The sequence below is a fragment of the Pan troglodytes genome, chromosome 8, assembly GCF_028858775.2.
Source record: "Pan troglodytes isolate AG18354 chromosome 8, NHGRI_mPanTro3-v2.0_pri, whole genome shotgun sequence".
Lineage (NCBI taxonomy): Eukaryota > Metazoa > Chordata > Mammalia > Primates > Hominidae > Pan > Pan troglodytes.
In genome coordinates this window covers 27,427,438-27,449,881 of record NC_072406.2, presented here as the reverse complement: position 1 = coordinate 27,449,881, position 22,444 = coordinate 27,427,438, and the positions used below count along the sequence as shown (strand labels likewise).

The following is a 22,444-nucleotide window of genomic DNA, read 5'->3' as shown; positions in this document are numbered from 1 at the left end:
CTCTTGAGGTCAGGAATTCGAGACCAGCCTGGCCAACATGGTGAAATGCCTTCTCTACTAAAAATACAAAAATTAGCTGGTGTGGTGGCACGCTCTTGTAATCCTAGTTACTCAGGAGGCTGAGGCAGGAGAATCACTTGAACCTGGGAGGTGGAGGCTGCAGTGAGCCAAGAGTGCACCACTACACTCCAGCCTGGGCAATAGAGCGAGACTCCATCTCAAAAAAAAAAAAAAAACTTCTTTAGCGTGTGATCCCTAGTACAGGGAGGTACAAGCTACTTAAACTAGAAATTCTAAAAAATATGCCACCTGCTTTATTCAGTGCAAGAAGCTTAACCCCTTTAGTGCTTATTATTGACTCATACAGATAACTTAGTTTTATGAGCTACTTTCCCAATGGTCGGTAAAGTCAGTGTTTTCATTAAAGGTCAGTATGAAAGACTGTTAATAAAGGAGGTCATATTTCTTTTCCTGGTGTGTTCTCCGATGGGGCACACTGTACCCTAGGGTCATATGATTTTTGGAATAAAACAGGCCTGGATTCAATCATCCTGTTATTTGCTAGCTGTGGCCAATTATACACGAATTACGAAGAGATTTCACCATCTTCATACAGAATTTATAGGGCCATATATGACTTGTGTTGGGGGTGGAGATGCTTTGGGGAAAAGTGTGAATGTAATGTTATTAAAAATCAAGTAATTTTATTTCCTACCCTTCATACTAACAGTATAATTTCGTAATTCTTTTTCTAGGAGTTGACTAAAATGTACTAATAATCTGTGAGAGGTCTGTGTGCTAAGCCTTTTCTCAGTCTCGTCTCTTGGCCAATTGTGGTCCATTGGATAAAAACAGTATGTCTGGCCTGCTAGTCTGATGGGCTGCCAAGAGGTGGACAGTTGTGATCAGCCACTTGGGCTTTGTTCTGACACTTGGGTGACGGTGGAAGCTCCTGATTGGCAGGAACTCTGCAAGTGTATGTGGGAGCAGTGTTTCCCAAATGCTGTTTGCCCAGGGCACATTTGTACTGGTTTGCAAAATGTCCTACTGAAGATCCTTGTTAATAATGTGTAGGTTAAAACAACAACAAAACTAGGGTTCAGTTTTGAGATATTGGATAGATTATATCCACCGTGCATACATATTGTGATGTCTCAGGGTACAGAATGTAAAGAGTAACAGTTCACTCTTACAGATTCAGTTGGGAATAACTGTGTCAGGATGCCTGAGGAATATCACCTTGTTATCTATTTATTACATACTAATTCAAGATTTTTTCTCAGGGTGGCATGCATATTCAGTAGTGTTTGTGTATTGTACTAAACCCTGTTCTTACTGAACTGAGATTTTGCATTTTTTATAAGCAGAGCTTGGAAGCTGAACCCTTAAGTGTCTACCCTGGTCTTGTGGCATTTCATGTTGAGAGGACCAAAATATTCCCTGTGTCATGGGAAGGGTAGATTATGAGAGAAGGAGCAGAAAGAGCAGATAAACTCCTGGGCCCTAGGGTGTTTTTGTTTGTTTGTTTGTTTGTTTGTTTTTATATCATGTATCCACAATGATCATTTGGAAGGAATCCAAGTGAATCAAGTGTGAGTCAAACAGCATTGTTTATAGATGCTGTTGTAGTCTGTTCTATACTGCTGTAGTGGAATACCACAGACTGGGTAATTTACAAAGAAAAGAAACTTATTTACTTATTTATTTATTTTGAGATGGAGTTGCCCAGGCTGGAGTGCAGTGGGGTGATCTCAGCTTACCGCAACCTCTGCCTCTGGGGTCCATGTGATTCTCCTGCCTCTGCCTCCCAAGTAGCCGGGACTACAGGCATATTCCACCATGTCCTGCTAATTTTTTTTTTTTTTTGTATTTTTAATAGAGATGGGGTTTCACCATGTTGGTTGTCTAGGCTGATCTTGAGCTCCTGACCTCAAGTGATCCTCCTGCCTTGGCCTCCCAAAGTGCTGGGATTACAGGCGTGAACCACCACACCCAGCCAAAAATGTGTTTCTTATAGTTCTGGAGACTGGGAAGTCCAAGGTCGAGGGCCTGCATCTGGTGAGGGCCTTCTTGCTGCATCATCCCATGGTGGAAGGTGGAAGGGCAAAAGAGGAAGGGGGCCGAACTCTTCCATTTTATATCCCACTTCCACATTAACAGCATTAATCCATTCATGAGGTGGAGCCCTCATGGCCTCATCACTGTTGCATTGAGGATTAAGTTTCAACATGAACTTTGGGGGACAGAGTGAAACCATAGCAGACAGTTTTCAGAGCTTTCCACCAAGCCTGTTTCTCTCCACAGTGCACTGACTGAGCAGGGCTGCGGCACTGGGAGGTAGCTGGTGTCTGCCATGCACTGGGCTTGGTGCAGGAGTTGAAATGTACTTGTGGGCCAGATGTCACCAAGTGGGCATCTATATGTGCCTCTGCAATGGTAATTCCACTCTTGCTGCTTTGATATATATTTGCTATTTCCTAATAATTTAGTAATAACAATCTAGAACTGGAAGGAAACTCCTTGTTTTAGAGGGGAGGATCCTTCAGCCCAGAGATCATACAGATATAGTTGGGCAGAGTTGGGACTGGAACTCAAGTCCCTTCTGCTTGTCATTTTTTTCCCATCTAATATATATGTATATCTACATACACCTATACATAACATATATACACACACACTCTAATATATATATATATATATAATTTTTTTTTTTTTTTTTAAAGAGATGGGGTCTCTGTGTTACCCAGGTTGAAATGCAGTGGCTCTTCACAGATGTGATCATAGTGCACTACAGCCTCAAACTCCTGGGTACAAGCGATCCTCTGGAGTAGCTAGGACCACAGGTGCACACCACTGCACCTATCTTCCGCCATGTTAAACATAACCCTTCCTCATAGAAAATTCTTAGCACATTTTATAAAGTGGGCTGTGATGCCATGAATCCCAGCCTCAGGAGGGCCATTCTGATTGGTCTCAGGCCTCCATGCTGTAGGTGTTGTGGTGATGCTCTAAGAAGTGCGAGAACTTGGCCTCCTCCAATTGGAGGTTGACTCACGCATGCTTCCTGCAGTCAGGTTGTGTGAGTGTTGCAACGGGGATCGTACCCACCCAGGGCTGGAGAGTCTGCGTGCATATTTGCTTACAAGTAGAGGAGCTGATTTTTTTTACCGACAAGTACATTTCACCAGTGCTGCCAGCACGTTCTCTTGGTCTGGAAGGTCAGTAACTGGTACCAGAGTTGGTACGGTTTGTTTTTCATTGTTTGCTCTGGCTTCTGTGCCGGATGAGGTCATTCAGTTGCATACAGTTCCTGCTTTCAGAAGTTGCTAGAGTGTTTCTCTTTGAACTTGAACTGTGGGTCTTTTGATATCCAGAAAGAGAGTTCTTTGGGGGGATGGTTAATTCTTGTTTTGGGTGCTTTTCTTCACCGCTCTAAGGAACTACCACAGTCAGAAGGTGCATTCTTACTGCGATTTTTTTATTTGCTACCTTGGGCTTAAGGAGCCTGCCTATATCTACTGAGGTGAGGTTAGGTCAGTCTCTGTAACCGTTCGTCACTTAGGCCTTGATGGGTGACATGGATGGGGATGACTTCCTGGGCTAACTCTTCTCTTGCTAAAGGATAATTTTTCACCACCTTGAATGTCCATGATTAAAACATAAACAAGAAAATAGATATCTGAGGTAAGAATAAACACTGGGACCTTTCTATGGCTGTTGAATAATGTAGTCCTTCTCTAGAAAATGTTGTGTGAACTTAGACTTGTTAACAGAATAGCAGACTTGTATGAGACTAAATAAAAATTATATGTTGTTATAGTGAGTGGTATTGAATAGTGTGTCTTTGCCAGGAAGAGAGCTTTGTAATAGGCTGTGTCTTGTGTAGTTGTGAACTATTTTTTTTTTCCTAAAATTTCTTCAGATGCCAACCATGTCTGTCAAACTCTGGATGAGTCGCCTTTTACTTAGCTTTTTAAGAACTCTTTTTGGATTCACTAACTTTTATCTGCATTATTTTATCCATGCTCTATTAAGTGTCTAGGATCCTGATAATTATGCATTTTCTCTGAAGATATCTATTTCCAGTAAAATTTGACTATCTAGTGAAGATTGTAGGCCTGATAATATATTTTGAAGTACTTGTTATGATCTGAATGTGTGTGTCACCCCCAAAAATGCATATGTTGAAATTTGAACCCCTTATGTTATGGTTTTAGGAGGAGGGGCCTTGGGGAGTCCTGAGAATGGGATTAGTGCTTCCAGGAGAAGAGACAGGAGAGCTTTTTTCTCACTCTCCCTGCTGTCCACCATGTGAGGACACAGCCAGAAGGTGGCTGTGTGCCAGTCAGGAAGGGAGCCCTCACCAGACACCCGATCTGCTGGCACCTTGATCTTGGACTTCCCAGCCTCTGGAATTGTGAGAAATAGACAAGTGTTGTTTAAGGCCCCCAGCCTATGGCAGCTTGTTATAGCAGCCTGAGCTAAGACATATTTGATTTTAGCAAAATAGCACTTGATTTGAAAGCATTCTGCTCATTGCCGTCACCTCCTCCTTCACAGTTGTGGATTAAAAAAAAAAAAAAAATGAACACATGACCACAACAAAACACTGATATGTGCTGAGTTTAATTTACTTCTTTTTTTTTTTGAGATGGAGTCTCACTCTGTCATCCAGGCTGGAGTGCAGTGGTGCAATCTTAGCCCACTGCAACCTCTGCCTCCCAGGTTCAAGCGATTCTTCTGCCTCAGCCTCCCAAGTAGCTAGGATTACAGGAACTCGCCACCATGCCCAGCTGATTTTTGTATTTTTAGTAGAGATGAGGTTTCACCATGTTGGCCAGGCTGGTCTTGAACTCCTGACCGCAAGCGATACGCCCACCTCAGCCTCCCAAAGTGCTGGGATTATAGGCGTCAGCCACTGTGCCTGGCCTTTAATTTGCTTCTTATTCCTTGGTTAGGATTAGGGAGAGAATGTCTTGGGTGGCCACTGTGGAAACAGCATTTCCAGTCCCTGTCAGTACTTGTCTAAGGAGATTTAATGCTCTCCTTCCTCTTGGGCAGTCATTCTCACAGTGGCTATGGCTTGTCTTGCTACATACACTGTGTAACCACCCTGCCCTGCTGGGCCTTGGTGTACACAGATATTGGGTAAAAATCTAATGTTGACCTAGATAAACAGATCACACACACACACACACACATACACACACACCACATTTTTTTGGTAGGTACGTTTTCAATGTCGTTTCATTTCAGAAATATGGGCTACTCTTATATTAACATAGGACACTTAATTACCTTGTATGCATTCACATTTATTTACATACAGTTTTTTTCTGTAGCAATGATAAATGCAATCCTAAGTAATATTGGCTTAATATTTGGTTGCTTTGATTTATAAAAGCTTTCCCTTTCTATGGCTCATGACAGTGATTTATATATTTATTGGTAGCTCTGTTTTAGAAAAGGGACTGAGTTGCTGGGTGTTTCTGCCCTAGTTTCTGGTTTCTGGGAACCTCTGGGCTCGCCCAGCCTGCCTGATTGGTTGTTGGCTGAGGCTGGGCAAGGTTCTTGAAACTGTTGACACCTGTGAGGCTCTCTGTCCATCTCAGTAGGCGCGAGAGTCCCAGATCTTGTTTGGGGAAGCACGGCGTTGCATTGAGGAGGGAGAAGGGAAGAAAGAACTTGATTATATCAGAGAAGAGACAGAGGAACCTTGGTTTCCCTCAAGGTCTTAAGTCTGGAGTACCTGTCACTTCTGCTGACCTGTGAGCTGACTGTGTGAGGGCTCCACCCCTCCAGTCCTGGCCTATTTCCATCTTCCCCAAAACTTGAGAGGAAGGTTACACTGAACAGAAGTACCTGTGTTGTTCTTGAGTTGAGGAATTTTTTTCTGCTATATTTTTTTCTAAATGATGCTAAAGTTTTTGCTGGAACAATATGTTGAGTCTGTCTAGCTTCTGGAGGACTTAGATCACCACATGTTATGATCTTAACATAACACATGTGTGCATGCATGCATGCATGCACACACACACACATATGTGCACAATGCAAACTGCAGCTCACCACAACACAACATGTACCCTCCCCTTCCTTTCATGGGGATAGGATAACTCGAATCTTCCTTCTGACTTTTATTGTCAAGAAATATTTTCTACACTCTCTATTTCTATATCAGTTATTGGCAGTCATATCTGCAAACCCATGAGGGTTTTCTGGATTCAGATAACAAACACACATCATTTGTGGAATATGAGGAATTTAAGGAGACTCGAGGGTGGGCAAAGATTTGAATAAACATCAGAACGAGGATGATTATTTGTGAAACAGACCTTTGAGAATTGAGTTCCAAGAGCAACAGACCTTTCAATGAGAACCAAAAAATTCATTCTGTAGCTCAGAAAATTCCTAACTTCATTTCTTCAGGATAAACATGTCATTATACCAAATAGCAATCTCAGTGTGTTAAAATCTACCTATGCACTGTGTCCCACAGACATCGTCAGATGCCAGCTCTCCTGGTGTTGCCATTTATTATGTTGCCGACGATTCTGGGATTTAGGATCCCACCTTCATGCCCTGTCTCTCCCCCTCCTTCCAGGTTCCTGGGACTGCTCTTTGCCTCCCCCTTCCACCCCACCCTCTCTCCCTTCCCTTCCAGCCTCTTCCACCAGGTGCTGTGCTCCTGCCTTGGGATCAGCCCGCTCCCATGCTGCCTCCTTCCCCAGTATCTTCACCTCCTGGTCTAACCCAGAGATCAGCCACCCCAGCCACCCTCCTCCTACCCGAGTATCTTCACCTCCTGGTCTAACCCAGAGATCAGCCACCCTCCTCCTACCCGAGTATCTTCACCTCCTGGTCTAACCCTGGGATCATCAGCCAGCCTCCTCCTCCAGTATCTTCACCTCCTGGTCTAACCCTGGGATCATCAGCCAGCCTCCTCCTCCAGTATCTTCACCTCCTGGTCTAACCCAGAGATCAGCCACCCTCCTCCTACCCGAGTATCTTCACCTCCTGGTCTAACCCAGAGATCAGCCGCCCTCTTCCTACCCAAGTATCTTCACCTCCTGGTCTAACCCTGAGATCATCAGCCAGCCTCCTCTTACCTGAGTATCTTCACCTCCTGGTCTAACCCTGGGATCATCAGCCAGCCTCCTCCTCCAGTATCTTCACCTCCTGGTCTAACCCTGGGATCATCAGCCAGCCTCCTCCTGCAGTATCTTCACCTCCTGGTCTAACCCTGGGATCATCAGCCAGCCTCCTCCTCCAGTATCTTCACCTCCTGGTCTAACCCTGGGATCATCAGCCAGCCTCCTCCTCTAGTATCTTCACCTCCTGGTCTAACCCTGGGATCAGCCAGCCTCCTCCTCTAGTATCTTCACCTCCTGGTCTAACCCTGGGATCATCAGCCAGCCTTCTCCTCCAGTATCTTCACCTCCTGGTCTAACCCTGGGATCAGCCAGCCTTCTACCTGAGTATCTTCACCTCCTGGTCTAACCCTGGGATCATCAGCCAGCCTCCTCCTCCCCCAGTATCTTCACCTCCTGGTCTAACCGAGAGCCACTCTCCGAGTTCAGTGCTGCCTTGGCTCCCTTGGGAATGGGAGTGCACCCTCTCCCACCCCGTATATGCCTTGAGATCTGGAGGCAGAGCTCAGGTTCCTGCCCTCATGGCCACTTTTGGGTCATGACCCTTCCCCTCGCTGCTGCTTTGAGCCTTGTCTCAGTCGTATTCTGTCCTCTACCCTCAGTGCTAGCATTTCCTGGTCGTAGCTCCTCGTTCGTTCATTGAAAGTTTTGGCCCCTGGCTCACAGTCATCTGCTGCAGGGGTCAGTATTTGTCAAAGCTCACCGGGGACTCCATGGCAGCCGGAGCTGAGTGACCAGCAGCCTGGTTTGCCTGAGACTGGAGTGGCAGCAGGAGCTTTTTGGGATGGGGATGTTCAGTCTGAGGACTAAGGAGTTTCACAGGACGCAGGACTTCCAGTGCTCAAACTAGGAGGAGGAGGTTACCCTAAAAAGACACTGTTAATACCAGGAACCGCTTCTGAGCTGAAATCCAGAGATCCCACTCACCAGAAGCTACTGTCCTTCAGCTCAGCTGACAGATTACAATAAGAACATCAGATTTTTCCCATTCCAGGTCCCTTTCCAACCCCTCTGCTCCTGCTGGACTTTGCCTTTGCTTTTGAATTACAACATTTCAGCGATGCGCTTGTCAACACCCTGGAATCCCTTACTTCACTCTTCTGGGGGATTGGGCGGCCCACCCATGCCTGTCCCTGGACTTCTGAGTTCTGCCAGAGAAAGTTACACGGTTGCCTCTCTATGATCCTGATCTCTGCCTCACCAGGGCCTCAACACTGCTTGGAAATCAAATTTTCCTCATCAACCCTCTTCCTCTCCATAATGACTTTTCCAACCTCCTCCACACTTCTTAAATCTCTAGGTTCATACTGAGCCCATCCCTCCTCCTCTCATTTCACTCTCGGCAGATGATCTTTCCACAGCTCACGGGACAGTTGTGCGAAGGCCATTCTCTGACCTTCCCACTGCCCCTTTGCAAATCCGCCTGCTCCTGGACCTGTACTTTTCTCATTTTTCTGTTTATAGTGAAAGAGGAATCTTATTTATTCTCTAGAAATCCATTTCTGCACCACCATTCTCTCCCACCTCCAATTTATTTATTTTTATTTATTTATTTATTTATTTATTTGAGACAGAGTCTCGCTCTGTCACCCAGGCTGGAGTGCAGTGGCACGATCTTGGCTCACTGCAAGCTCCGCCTCCTGGGTTCACACCATTCTCCTGCCTCAGCCTCCAAAGTAGCTGGGACTACAGGCGTCCGCCACCATGCCTGGCTAATTTTTTTGTATTTTTTAGTGGATATGGGGTTTTACTGTGTTAGCCAGGATGGTCTCCATCTCCTGACCTCGTGTTTTGCCTGCCTCGGCCTCCCAAAGTGCTGGGATTACAGGCGTGAGCCACTGCGCCCGGCCCCACCTCCGATGTAAACCTCTCTCCTGGTATTTCCTTCTCATGAGCATTTACAAGTGCTCAGGTCTCTCCTATCTAACGACAAAAACAGAACCCAAGCCCTTCTTGGAACTCACCTCTTTCAGTGACCACTTTCTCTTTCCTTCTCTTGATGAAACATTTTGAGAGCATGTTCTACTTTCTGCCTTGTACTATTACCTACTGCTACACAGCAAATGATTGCACACTCAGTATCATAAACAACCTGTGTTGGTTCCCTCACCAGTTCCATGGCTCAGGAGCCCGGGCACAGCCTAGCTGGTTTCTGTGCTTCAGGCTCTCACCAGGCTGCTGTCCAGGTGGGCGCCAGGGCTGTGGTCTCATCAGAGGCTCGACTGAGGAAGCGTGTTTCCAGGCTCCCTCAGGTCATGGGCAGAATTCATTTCCCTGCAGTTGTGGGACATGGGTCGCCTGCAGTTCCATGCCGCACAGGTCCTTCCTTACAGCTGGCAAGGATGGAAGATTGCAGCATGATGGCTTCACAGGAGTGACATCTCATCACCTTTGCTATCTTCTGTTGTTAGAAGCAGGTGACAGGTGAACAGTAGGTGGAGAGGAATGTGGGATCACCTTAAAGTCACTGTGTTACCTACTTATTCTTTCATTCCCCTTTCACTCCTCAATCCACTAGATTCTGTTTTTTATCTCTGCTACTTTAGTGAAACTGATATCAGAGGGTCAGGATTGGCTACAAAATTTTCTGGGCCCAGTGCAAAGTGAAAATACAGGGTTCTTTGTTCAAAAATTAAGAATTTCAAGATGGTAACAGCAAAGCACTAAATGAAGCGTAGGGCCCCTCAGGCATGGGGGCTGTGAAGGTCCCATGCCCATGAAGCCAGCGCTGCAGAGAGGCCTTAGGTCCGCCCTGCTGTGAGTTCCACAGGGCCCTCTGGTTGTGTTCCTGCTCGGCCTCTCAGCAGCATTTGCCAGCTGGGATTTACCACTGTGGAGCGCATCCTCCTCTGTGAAACATCCCCCTGCCCTCTGAGCCCCTGAGACACTCTCCCCTGGGTTTCCTTCTCTCGCTCGATTATCCCCTTCAGCCTCCTTTGCAGCCTCCCCTTCCTCTCCCCACCCCTTTGTATTTGGGTATTTTGAGGACACTTTTGCCACCCTGCTGAGGAATAGCAGTTTCAGCCACTTCGTTTGCTGTAGGATTTTGGCTGTCATATCTACGTATCCAGCCCATACCTAACTTGTGAGCTCAAGCACCTATGTCAGTGCATCCTTTATAGTCTTGCATGCTTTGCAGGTATCTAAAATGCAGTGAGTCTGTAACACATTTCCTTGTTTTCTCTGATCCATTGAACTGGTTCTTCCTCAGTGTCCTCTATTTCAGCACTTGGCCTCATTCTTTCCCCGGGGAGTCTGGGTTTGTATCTGTGCGCTAACCCCAGGCTTGAGTCCCATCTTTCTTCTGGCTCATCTTGTGCTCCAAGCCCATGCACCTATGTCTGCTGAGGATTCTCCCCTTGGACTGCATTTCATCACATGCTCTCCCTGGACTTCTGTGGTCTGTTCTCATGGTGACCTTGGCTTCCTCTGTTAAAACCCAGCACACTTTATTGCTACTCCTTTGTCGAATGCCTGCTTCTCCCAGTAGAAAATAAGCTATGGTAAATAAGTCCACGAGGCAGGGAGTTTTACTGCTTTATCCTCAGTGTCAAGACATATGCCTGGCACAAGCTATACACTCAATAAATACGTGTTTTAATGAAAGAGTTTGTTTTAATTTTCAGCCCAATTTTTTAAAGAATTAAATTGATTTTTTAGAGACAGGGTCTTGCTATGTTGCCCAGGCTGGTCTTGAACTCTTGGGCTCAAGTAATCCTCTTGCCTCAGACTTCCAAGTAGCTGGGATTACAGGCATGAGCCACCATGCCCAGCCCAGCCCAGTTTTTCAAGTGTGACCATTTTGTTGTTTTAGAACGAAAGTGTAGAAAATACTATATATGGAAGAGTAGGACAATGGTATAGTAGGATTCCTGTTCTTGAGATATTAGAAATATCTGTAATGTTATAATAGTTTTGGGCTTTTCAGTTGGATTGTTAGTAATTAGAAAGTAAAGCTGTAACAGGAAATAAATGGGTGTTTCCTTATTTCTGTTGCGATCTGGGCACTAACAGGTGGAAGGAAACTGGTGCCATTTGCCCTGCAGAATTCACAGAATTAACTTGTGCAATTTGGGTGGGAGGAAGTCAAAATAGGTGATGATTAACCATGGAGATGAGTGTATTTCAGATACTGTCATCTGAATCAGTTTGCCCTTACCACAGCAAAAATGTTTTTATAATATTTTATCTTATTTTTTTTTTTTAACAAATAAGTGGTGAGGTAGTCATGGTGAGAGATCTGCATCTCTGATTCTTGGGGGCACTGTTTCCTCACAAACCTGCAGTATCTGCTTTGAAAACTATTTTGATATAGAATCGTGAAATGGATCAAGTATTTGGGGGCCTAATTATTCAGAGACTAAATGTGGCCGGAAGAGGAAGAATTCTACCCAAGAAAGCTGCCGCTGATCTGCTCAACGTCTCGGAGCAGTCTCTTTTTAAGCAGAAGTCAGTAACAAGCAAACACAATGTCAATGGATTTATTAATCTGTTAAACTCTTCATTCTGTTACCTGCTGGGTCTCAATCTTTTTGACCTCAGGACCCCTTTACACTGTTTTAAAAAGTATTTGAGAATCTTAAAGAACTTTTTTTTGGTTATATCTATTGATATTTTACTATGTTAAAAATTGAAACTGAGAAATTTTAAAAGTTCACTTAAAAATAACAAACAGTAATAAACCTGTTACATACTAATAAAAAGGCCATTTATAATGAAGAATAACCTTACTAAAACAAAAAAAAGTATGAGATGAATGTTTCACATTGTTTTATTTATCTCTTTAGTGATTTTTTAAAGTGAAAACCAAAAAAAAATTTAGTGAGAAGAGCGACATTGTTTTCCATTTTTGTGAATCTGTTTCATAACCAGCTTTGATAGAAAATAGCTGTGTTCTCATGTCTGCTTCTGTAATCAGTCTGTCGGGGTAGGTTGTTTTGGGGGTCATGTATGCAGAAAATCTAGTTTCACACAGTTACATCATTGGGAAAGGCCAGAGAATTGAAATAACCTTTTCAGATAATTACGGCCATTCTTCCTTGATACCACACCAAAACCTGATGAGTGGTAGTGTCTAAAGGTTAGTTACAATATTCTGAAGCCATAGCAATGATCTTTCCTACTCTGTTACATTAAAATTTGTCTGTCTTGCATTTTGAATAGGACAATAGAGGAATAGTTAAGTCAGCTATAATACATTCATGTAATGGCAGATTTTGCAGCCATATATTGAAAAAGTTATTACAGGTAAAATGCTTACAAATGTAATAAATTATCTATTTAATATCCCAATTTTGCTAAAAAATGAAAAGAGGTGTGTATTGTATTAGTTGAAAGGAAATGTATCAAAATATAAATATTTTAAATTATGCATTCATGGGGGAAATTTTCTTTATACTTTTCTGTATTTTCCAAATTTTGTGTGATCAGCACATTGCTTTTAAAATCAGAAGAAAAAAATAAGTATTTTTTGTTACGAGAGAAATGTCTGTTAAACTGTTTCCCTCATCTGTAGGTTGCCTTCTACGTGTAAAACCGCAGTATTTCCAATTTGAGTGGTAACAAAGATCTGTTTTCTCCCTCAAGTTTTTATTTGTTTAACAGACTATCGTAACCTTTCTGTGGCTGTTTTAAGCTTCACAGTTTTTCCGCTTTATTTCAGTAGTAATTCATTGATTGAATAGACAAGTTTTGACTTGTTCAAGAAAAGTTGCATAAATTAAACTTTCACATGTAGCAGAGACATAATTTGCTTTTTCTCATTTCTGTTATAGCTCAGGCAAGTTCTATTTCTTATCTAAGTGAAATGGCAAAAGAATATCTTGTCCTATGGGATAACAGAGCTACTCTCATGGTTGAGAAATAACATGGAAATTAGCATGCAATCAACTTCTGAGTTATTGTGTCTGAGCTGTTTGCCAATGGTGTGAGTGTCACAGTTTTATGGCTGGAAGTTCAAGTGGCTTCAGAAATGCAAAGGGCAGCTCACATCTGGGGATTAGTTCCCTGCTTGCCCCTGGATTTAGAAAGGATGTTTGCAACTAATAATGTGGCTGACGTGGTATTGTCGTAAAGGATTGCTACTTCCAGAATTTTGTCTTTTGTGGACAGGCCTCCAAATTTGATGATCATCTGTTTTCCTGCAAGTGGAAGATTTCATCATGTTTGTATTTCTTTGTTTTACATTTCTTATGATATAGTTGATAATTAAGATGCCTACAGAAGCTACAAAGCCCCCACAAAGCAGGAAATTAGCAACTCTGCCTCTACCACTTGTAGTAAAGCTTGAAGACATTATCACTGACTTCTCCAGCTGAATGTATAGTTCTGTGGCTTTAGTTAAATATGTCAGTGACTCTCAGGGTTTAGAATCTCTCCCAAGACTGTTTAGGAAGGTGCATCACCCTTTGAAGTGTAGACTGTGAAGGAAAACTACTTAATTGCATATTCTAATATTGTTTTAGATTAAAAGACCATTCTGTCCTCTGCTTAAAACAATTGAGGATATTATATTTGAGGGCATCCCTACTGGTTAATATCATCATTACATTTGAAAATGTTCAAATTTACTTTCCATCACTAAGTATGAGTTGAACTTTTTGGAGTAGAAAATGCACTCTAAGGCCGGGCGCAGTGGCTCACACCTGTAATCCTACCACTTTGGGAGGCCAAGGCGGGTGGATCGGTTGAGATCAGGAGTTTGAGACCAGCCTGGCCAACATGGTGCAACCCTGTCTCTACTAAAAATACCAAAAATTAGCTGGGCATGGTGGCATATGCCTGTAGTCCCAGCTACTCGGGAGGCTGAGGGAGGAGAATCCCTTAAACCCTGGAGGCGGAGGTTGCAGTAAGCCAAGGTCATGCCACTGCACTCCAGCCTGGGTGACAGAGTGAGACTCTGTCTCAAAAAGAAAAAAAGAAGAAAATACACTCTGAGTATACCTAATGGTTTATTCTCTTTTATTGTTGAATCCACTATTTACATTTCTTTCTTTCTTTTATGTATTAGACTGGACTAGGAAAGGTTTACAGATCTAAATAAGGAATGAGGAGTGTTATTATTATTGTATTGCCATGACCACAAACTGCGGGGCCTCTCGCCCTTGCCCTCCCCCCTGTGGTTTTGAGGGTAGGAAGCCTTACCATAACCCAGTTCCTGATCATGCCGCTTCCCTGCCACTTACCTGGTCAGGCCTCTTCTCTGTCCCTACCTACCCCAGGCCTCTGTGTTTGCTGCTCCGTCTGCCCGAAGCTCTTTCCCTTGGTAGCCCTTGGCTCTGTCCCTCACTTCCTTCAGGTGTCTGCTGTCTTCTCAGTGCGGTGTTTCATGAATATCCACAATAGTGCACCCTGCCACTCCATTGCCTTACCTGTATTTCCCTGCGTGGCACTTTGCACGGCCTGATATTATATTTCCCTCGGTTTGTCAGTTGGCTGCCTGCCCCTGAATGCAGGCTCCCAAGAGGGCAGTGGCTTTGTGTCCTTTGCTGCTAGGCCCATGTTGTTGTGAACAGTGCCTGGCACTTAACAGACACAGACTAAATACTTGATGAATTAATGGGAGGATGAATTCACCAGATTCCCTCTTGTGGGTGACTCTACACAAGATGGCATTTACTTGCCAGGTGTCTGGCTCCCTTCAAAAGACAGAGAATGATGGCTGGTTTCGTTGTAGCTTGACTCAGTGGCACACCCTGTGCCTGACACCCAGTTGACAGATGTGTAGGGAACAAAATTATGACGGGATGGCCACACAGTTGGCTGTTTGTACTCATTGCTGCCAGCTGTCTCCCAGAACAGTCATCTGCTCTGTAGGGGGAGAAACAGGGACATGAAAAGCCCTGGAAGGTTGTCAGGAACAATTTTAAATTTCTAATATGTAAACATTGGGGCTTTGGCATATTTTGAACCATTTTGATGATAGGAATGGAGGTGGTAGGAGCCACCCTGATTAAGTTCTTGTTGAGAATAAACTGGCGCGCCAGACATTTACATAGGCTGAATCAATGTTGATGGCAGCCGTGTTTTTAATCCATGTGCCTAAAACAGTGTCCCTCATACCTGTCTCTTGCTGAGGCCCCTGTCGCAGGTGAGCCATGTCTGACTTCCGAGCCTTCCATTGACTGCTCAGTCCACGTTTTCAGCCCTATTTCCCAAGCTTACCTAGTGAGTCCTCCTTGACTCAGGCTGGTTCCTCCATTGTTTCTGCCACCTGCAGGCCATTGGTGCTCCTTGAATACCCTGTGGTGTCATTGCTGACTCGTGCCTCCAGGGCTTTCCCTCTCTGACGGCTCTGTGTTTCCTATTGCTTCATATAGCTTGCTTCTGAATTAGCATGCGATATTATGTGACACTCATATGTTACGTATCTTGGTTTAGTTTTTACAGAAAGATGAAAGACTCTTAAAAGGGATCTTGGAGTTGTTCTTGTACATCTTTTATATCTCCTAAGCCTTTGATGGGCACTTGTTCCAAATGGGAAAGAAAAAAAAGACGAAAAAAAAATAAGCCACCCAGAATGCAGATGGGACAAACTGTTGGTGTTAGAGCATGGTGGTCACCCAGGCCTAGAGTGTGGGGTACATAAGGGCCACTGAACTAAAACTGTCTGATGGTCTGGATCAGGCTATTGAGTAGAGCAACGGGTTGTAGAGTGCCTGGCACGCAGGTTGCAATGAGATTGGGGGAAGCAAGGGTTGTGCGTTTGTTAATTCAGAGATTGTATGAAAATGGAAAGAATTAGGAGGAGGTTGAGGTTTATACTAGTATTATTCTCTCCACATTTAGAGAAGGCTCTTACAGTTCCTTTAATCCAGTACTACACAAAAAAGTCCTCTGAGAGGCTGGGCGCGGTGGCTCACGCTTGTAATCCCAGCACTTTGGGAGGCCAAGGGGGCGGATCACGAGGTCAGGAGATTGAAACCATGGTGAAACCCCGTCTCTACTAAAAATACAAAAAAAAAAAAAAAAATTAGCCAGGCGTGGTGGCTGGCACCTGTAGTCCCAGCTACTCGGAGAAGGCTGAGGCAGGAGAATCGCGTGAACCCAGGAGGCAGAGCGTGCAGTGAGCCGAGATTGCGCCACTGCACTCCAGCCTGGGTGACAGAGGGAGACTCCGTCTCAAAAAAAAAAAAAAGTCCTCTGAAAACCGAGTGAGAAGCTGCGGGCTGATAGGACTGAAGTTCGGTGCTGAAATTGCTTAGGGGACCCTTTTCAGTTGCCTCCTCTTTTTTTTTTTTTTTTTTTAAGAGAACAGGGGGATTTAAATCTCCCTGGTATGGTTTCCATTAGAATGGAAGCTCTTTGGCAGGTCTGCCAGGACCATTTATCACCTTGTCCCTGGTACTCAGACCTCAGTGCTGGCAAAGCTGGGCTCATGAAGGCTGGCTGCGCAGGTGGGTGGCTGGTCACGCGCTTGGTCCTGGAGGTGGGGGAGAAGAGATGGGTCCACCAAATGGTTCTTGCAGTTCTCCCCGTCCTGCCTCTGGACATGGTTGTGTTGCGGCACAGGCCGTGTTGTACTTGTGGCTGATCTTGATCGATTCTCTTCTCTGCTCCCTGTGCTGGAGCTACACACCAGGTTTTTTTTTTTTTTTTTTGAAGTTCCACAGGTGATTTTGATGTGTGAGCCGTGGTTGAAAGCCACAGCTGGACTGCGTTGGAAGGGAAATGGAGGTCAGCTTAGGCCAGTTGGTTCACATGGAAATCAACAAAACCAGCGTGGCTTTGAAGGATGTATAATTCTGTTACTCTTTGTTGGACCCACACAACTCAGCAGTTGAAGTTTATTATTAGTTTTTTTTCTCCTGTGTTTTCATCTCCTAATTTGGGCTCCCCTTCATATAGAGCTTTTGGAAGCAAATAAGAATTCAAGTTCATCAGGCACATTGTCACTACACCTGGCAGAACATATTAAGGTGTTGTGTTTTATAAAATCCAGCCGGAAACTATAGGTGGTCTCCAGCTCCACACACTTAGCAAGCCCCCTGCTCAACTCCCCACCCAACCCCAGTTTTCCAGTCCTTCCTGCGTTCACCAGAGGCACAGTCAGGATCACCTTAGACTCTGAGTTCAGAAATGGAGAAGGAATACAGTTAAAAAAAAAATCAAGATCAGGTGAGCAGTAGCCAGATGGCTTCTCCACACAACTCTCTTTCTGGATGCTTCTGGAAATTGCCATCCAATTTTGGTCATTCTTTTGGCTGTATAATAATTCAAACGGTGCTTTGTGAATAAGTTACCTTTTAAAAGTTATGCATTTTAGCATCTATAGGAAGGTCAAGGAATTATTTTCCTTTTACACCTCAGGGTGAAATAATTTAATTAGGTATCTTGTTTACCCTGAGTCTTCTGAAAGCTAGAGGGAGCAAATTGGAGCTTTTGAAAGAGTGTGTGTGCGCGTGCACGTATGTGTGTGTGCACACACACACTGGTGGGGAGGCAGGTGATTATGGGTTGTGTCATGAATGCCCAAGTCTGGCAGTGCATTTAATGGGGTAGTCCAGGGAAGCAGGAGGAAACTGAGGAACAGGGAGGGCAAGCTTGAGGAATTAGGGAATTACCTGGACTCACGGAGAGGAGCTCAAAAGACGAATTCAGTCTTTTTCTAAAAACATTTTAAACAGTGGTTTGCCTGACTCCAAATCAGGAAGAGACAGCTTTACCTCATCTCTCCTGCCTCCTAGCCTGTGGGCTCCATTAGCAAGGGATGAATTATCGAATAAGAGCTGGCACTCTGGCATCAGGTGGACCTGGCTGGGACCTGGCTGGGTCCTGGCTAGGCCCCTCCAATGGCACCACCGTGGGCAGGCTGCTAATCCCCCTTGGCCTCAGCTACTCCTCCATCAATAAGGATAATAATACCTCCCTCACAGAACTGTTGTGAAGGTTGAGATGAAATATGAGAGTGTTTAAAGCAGTGCCTGGGATGCAGTAAGCACTTCGAATGTTAACCAGTAGTAGCAGTCGTATTTTTGTGGATTACCTGGGAACCAAACCATCATCGTTGATATAATTTCTATTACCAGTTTTAAACAGTTAAATGACAAAGAATCCATTTTAATCAAGACATTACAGTAGAGCACAGACCCAACCTGGTTGGGTACTTAGTAGGGAGAAATAGAGGCTAGAAATTAATAATTATGCCCAATACCAGTGGACAGCTGTTTTCGCACTGTGACCAGTTTAGTACAAATAAAAATGTTTATGGACTGCATCTTTTCTCCATGCACAATTTATTGAGGTATTTCATCACTTTAACAGATGATAATTGAACATTTAGTATTCCTAACCTTAAAGATCCAGCAAGGTACAAACCAGAAATGGCCCTGGCCCCTAGGTAGCTAAATATCTAGAGGGGAGAAGATCAAAAACACACATAGGGCTGGCAATAAATTAAACAGTTACAGATGGTGAGAGTTGGGAAACAAGCTTAGGACAGAGGTTGACCACGGAGGGACCCGTGTTGGATTGGTGATCCGAGAAGGTGATGTTGAAATACAGACTGAGAAGGTGAGGAAGAGCCAGGGGTCAGGAGAAGTGTGGGAAGGGGGCTGGCTTGGGAGGGTCATGCGCTCCAGGTGGGGACATCGTGTGCACCAAGACATGCAGCCCAGAAAGAGTTTGGTGTGTTCCAGGAATGAAGGCAGGCCTGTGTGGCTAAGGCGCAGGGAGCAAGGTGGCGGAGAGACTGGCATGAGGCATGAGAAGCAGGCCCAGGTCAGATCAGGTGGGGAGTGAGGGCTGCTGCCAGGGCATTGGAGAAGCTATTGAGAGGCCCTGACAATCCCATGGGGGGAAAGTCCATTCTTAGTGCACGTTTCCTGCTTTGAACCTTTTCTATTCAATAACGAAAACCTGGGTACTATATTTGTTTTAGCCACAAAACTATCTGGGTATCTTTGAGAAGTGGCACTTGCTGAGGTGGCCTTCTAAATCTTTGCCTGCTGTTCCATGGCGGGATGCCTTGTGAAGCCAGGTGTGGCCTGTGGCCCAGATGGACCAGGGAGAGCTCAAGTGAGGGGCAGTAGCACGGAGCACACAGTAGGTGTCAGTCAAGTCTAAACATTGCGCACGGCTTTGTTTTGTCCAGAGCTGAGCTCTCATTAGGTCAGGGCTTGACAAATATGAATATTTTGGCCTGGGCTGCTCTCTGGCATGCTGAGTGCTGACTGGTGTATTTCATTTTTCAGTCAGAGAATCCTGGTCAAGCCCTGAACAGTCCAGAAACTCTGAGATCAGCATTTCTAGATCTTCTATGCATTTGGGAGGAGTCACCATTGATGACTTTATCAATTGTAAATTTCCGATATCAAATTACTGGCCTTCCAGTCAGTCGGTTCTGATGACAGGAAGGACGAGGGCTCTGGAAAGTCACTTTAAGCTAGTCATTGTTAGTCAAATAGTGCTGTTTTTGTATATCGAGTATTGAGAAGGGAATGTGCTTGGTCTGTCTTCTCTCTCTGCTTCGTCACCTGCCAGTCCTGAGGGCCCCAGGCAGCAGTGCAGCTTTAATGTGGATTCCTATGGATCACAGGTGTCCTAGGGCTCACGTTGTTATTCTGCATTGCACTTGCAGCCAGGTAAAATCAGATTTCTCCTGTTTCCCCTTTTGGGGGTGGGGTGTGTGGATTTGAAAGGCCTATCACGTGTGGCCTGATTGCACTGCCCAGTGTGTGTGTGTGTGTGTGTGTGTGTGTGTGTTAAAGATGTCTGCAAGTTTAGCATTGGCCTGTCCGATTAGTGAGGACCTCTGATTGCCTAGGCCAGGGCTCAGGTGAGGATACTTTGACGCTGAGGGGTGAACTTGCTTTCTGAAGGCACAGAGCCTCCTGGGTGGCAGAGCAAGGACTGGGCCTGGCGTTTCTGACGTTTAGACCTGTGTTCTTTGATAAAGCCATGATGTTTAATTGTAGAGAAAATGGTTCCGCAGCAGATGCAGTGAGGAAACAAATAATGCCCAATTTTTCCAAGTCACTGAATCGAATCTTTATCTCAGAAGTGAACATTTTAAGAGAAAACAAAATTTATTTCTTGCTAATGGGGTGGGAACAACTTATTTAAAAAAATGAGAGTGAGCAAAATAAAACTAGATTAAAGACAGAAGTAAAATGTTTAGAATAGTTTGTTTTATAATCAGGCATTAAATTATGTCAGTGGGAGTATGATTCCAAGTTCATAATGTCATCACTACTTAATTAAAATAATAGATGTCTTTGTAAGTCTGCTTTTGTTAGATAATATTATTTAATCTAGTAGTCAGTTTTATAATCAATGTTTTTCCTTGAGGTAAAAAAACATCGTATGACTTCAAATTATTAAACAACTTTATAATAACAATGTCCTGTTTCCTGAACATTTATAAATTCAATTTATATCATTTAGGCTTATGGGTGCTTTTCTCCAAGTCAAGATTATGAGTTTGGTTATAAATCCCTCTGGTTTGAGAAAGTAGTGATTTCTTAATACTTGGAAGATAGTTTTTATAATAATTAGTTGTATATTTATAATGTAAAACAAAGAGCTCAATTGCTTATGACTAATCTGAGCAGGCAGTGTTGTGTACTGTTGCTATGACAACTAATAATTTCGGTCTGACATTGACAGGTAACTTGTTAGACCATAGGAGCTTGTGTACTCACAATTGTTCTATACTTGCTTTAAAAAATGCCTGATTCAGTCATCAGATGATGGTGTATTATTGACATATTTTTCATCCACTTGATTAAACGAGCTTTTGGTTGATATACTTCTGTGAACTTCATTGACCGCCCATCACTGCTTCTGCTCACCCACTTTTTTGGTAGAGGATTGGAGGGGATAGCATTTGTCATCTACCTTACACAGGAAAGAAAGGGACAGTGTAACCCTGTTTTGAAATGTTCTGTTGAAACTTATTAGCTGCTTGGTACTGGTACTTCCTGTTTCCAAAACCAATGTTTATGCAACGCTACACTCCATTGTGAGATTATTTATTGCCTTAAGCAGAACTCCTGGCATGTTTGAGACCCTGCCCCTCTCATTTGTGCCAGATCCCCAAGTCTCAACTGGTCCAGTCCATTTCACACCAGCAGTACCAGCCTTCATCCCTCTCCTGCCTCCCTTCTGTTGGGTGGCAAAGACCTTGTTGGGTAAATAAGTTTAATCTAATGGTTCTCCCAGCTCATTCCTCCTGCCCAGTCTGAGTTCCGGCCCTTATGACTCTCTGTCATTGTCTTGGCTTTGAATTACCTGGCACCTTTGCCCTGTCTGAGCAATGCTAGCACTCACCTCCCTTCCTTTAGTAAACATACTCATGATGGGTGTCATGTTTCTCATGCCTGCAGTGCTGTGAACTGCAGTGCCATAAGGTAGGTGGGAAGTATTCATGGGGGAGGTGTGTTTGTGGAGTAAGGCAGTGGGAGGGTAGAGGAAAAGGAGATAAAGAAAAAGCCCATTTCTAACTCTCTGAACAGGCGAGGCCAGCTTATCTGAGATGCCTGTGATCAGGTGAGTCCATATCTACTATACATTAATTATATATGACATATGTGTGGCAGTGAGCCTCTTAGGATGGGCCAGAGGCGTCAAACCTTGCAGCAAGCCTGGGAGGTGAAGACAAGGAAAAATGGGCTCAGAAAGCTACCTGAATCCCCTGAACCGCTTTAAAATGAGTCAGCCTGTTTGAAGCCTGGCCCTCCCATTATTAATTGTTATTAATTTTATGAATTTGGGCAAGTTTCTTAGCCTCTCTGGCCCTCAGAACCTACCTCAGAGTGTTGTAAAAATTCATGAGATAATGGCAGTTAGGACTGCCCAGCTCAAAGCTAATATTAGTTAAGTAATTATTTTTGTTGTTTTTGCTGCCGAACTAAGGCCAGCTGATACGTGGCAGAGCGGGGCTGAGTTTCTCAGACTCTAAAGCTTGGGCTCCTTCTGCGAGTCATACTATTACTGTTGCCTCATCTGTTTTGGTCAGTATGAAAAGTGCCTCAGTTCTTAGTGTCTCCCCTACTCTTTTTGCCCAGTTTCCTGTGTGGTGGGGTTAAATGGCCCTTGACTGGTTCCTGGTACCAGGGACCAGAGAACTTCCTTCTTACCCATTGTTAATTTGAGCTAAGGGTGTGGAATTTTGTTCAGCTTCTTAGAAAATTATGCAGATAGAATGATTGCTTTGGCATTAAGAAACTTGTTAACTGACTTTCACTGTGTTTTTTTTTTTTTAAAGGAGAATGCAGTTGAAGCTAATTTTATTTTATTTGTGGATAGAGAAACTGTTGGAACTGCTTTACAAAGTATTTTAGTAAGTGTGGGGA

The 22,444-nt window shown here is 44.1% G+C and overlaps 1 protein-coding gene across 10 annotated transcripts in view; it reads left to right on the top strand.

Annotated features, from left to right (window-relative positions):
* Positions 1-22,444, top strand: part of FAM107B (family with sequence similarity 107 member B) — a 259,956-nt gene that overhangs the window by 202,727 nt on the left and 34,785 nt on the right. For 2 of the 10 annotated variants that reach the window (XM_009457990.5, XM_016962687.4), the window contains exon 1: positions 19,342-19,732. The exons of 4 other annotated variants lie outside the window; for them this stretch is intronic. The gene's annotated coding sequence lies outside the window, so the exon portion shown is untranslated. Of the gene's footprint in view, positions 1-3,002; positions 3,219-3,256; positions 3,685-19,341; positions 19,733-21,935; positions 22,432-22,444 lie in introns of those variants that run through there. 4 more of the 10 variants (XM_009457993.5, XM_009457986.5, XM_009457988.5 and 1 more) reach the window with 4 other exon arrangements.